Source organism: Macadamia integrifolia, chromosome 2 (assembly GCF_013358625.1).
Source record: "Macadamia integrifolia cultivar HAES 741 chromosome 2, SCU_Mint_v3, whole genome shotgun sequence".
NCBI classification, from domain to species: Eukaryota; Viridiplantae; Streptophyta; class Magnoliopsida; order Proteales; family Proteaceae; genus Macadamia; species Macadamia integrifolia.
In genome coordinates this window covers 1,663,368-1,664,516 of record NC_056558.1, presented here as the reverse complement: position 1 = coordinate 1,664,516, position 1,149 = coordinate 1,663,368, and the positions used below count along the sequence as shown (strand labels likewise).

At 36.4% G+C, this 1,149-nt stretch overlaps 1 protein-coding gene across 1 annotated transcript in view; it reads right to left on the bottom strand.

Annotated features, from left to right (window-relative positions):
- The window catches only part of LOC122090498, a 4,072-nt gene that overhangs the window by 1,229 nt on the left and 1,694 nt on the right, over nucleotides 1-1,149 (bottom strand). The gene's annotated exons all lie outside the window — the stretch shown is intronic.

Below are 1,149 nucleotides of genomic sequence, written 5' to 3'. Positions count from 1 at the left end.
TGGGTCTTAATGAGTCTTCCTCTAATTATATTATGTAAGTATTATAACTTACTGTTAATTAGAATTGTACATATTTGCATATTAATTAATGGTATGTGTTCAATGTATTATTTACTTTTGGGACTTTTTTCATTAGTGAATGACTTTATGTCCATGATAATGAGGTGCGCTGCAAGGTTCAATGTATAATTTACTTTATGAGTTTTAACAAGTCTTAGGTCGCGTGGCCTCTACACCAGTGCAGGGACCAATGAGAGCATCAACAGGGCTACGGGGGCGTAAACAAGAGTGGATTTTTTATATGTCATAGGGGGCGGGAGTGTCATTTCACCCACTCTATGTTTGGTGCATGAGTCACTTGATCTAGTAGGGATCTTTTTCCTTAAGCTTTATTAGGGAAAAAGAATGTTGTGTGGCACCTGTCCAGTGCCCAGACATAAGAAGGGTGAAATGACTGCTCCATCCAATGTGAAATGAAAATTTCCATCATTGTCAGATGTCCACACAAGCGTTCTCATTGGCCCTAACGTTATAGGGGCATTGCAGCGCTCTCCCTCCCTTTTTATTAATTGTGTATACTTGCATACTATATAACAATTTGTGTTTAGAATTACAAAGTTTGCTCTAAACCAGTTAGTTGAAACAAGTGATCTGTTGCCCTGTCACAAATCAATGAGTGTATCATCAATACTAGGCTGTTTGCATATATCTTTCATGGGAAAAGGTTTTCTGAGCCTCCGAGGGCTCTCTCTCTTCCCCACATGAAATGAACTCTCTACCCCCCTTCTCCATATATGAACTCATTCCATCATATCTCACTGATGTGCTTCCCTATGCCACTTGCTCAGAGACTGGGCTTCTCCAATCTTTTATATAGTTTTCATCCATATCCATAATTTTTTTAGAACTCTTGCACAATGACTTGATTGAATAAACTAGGCTATTGTACTAGGAGGATTCATTTTTTGTTTTTACATTATGTGGTTTCGTTTAGCCGATGTATTATATAAGATAGGGGGCAATAGAAAAAATAATTTATGGCTTTGAAGTAAAATTAATTTTTCCATCTTACTTCCAATCAAACACTCATTTTTAAAAGTTTCCATTTTTTTTTTTTCCCTTTCATTTCACTTTACTTGTGAAAAATTT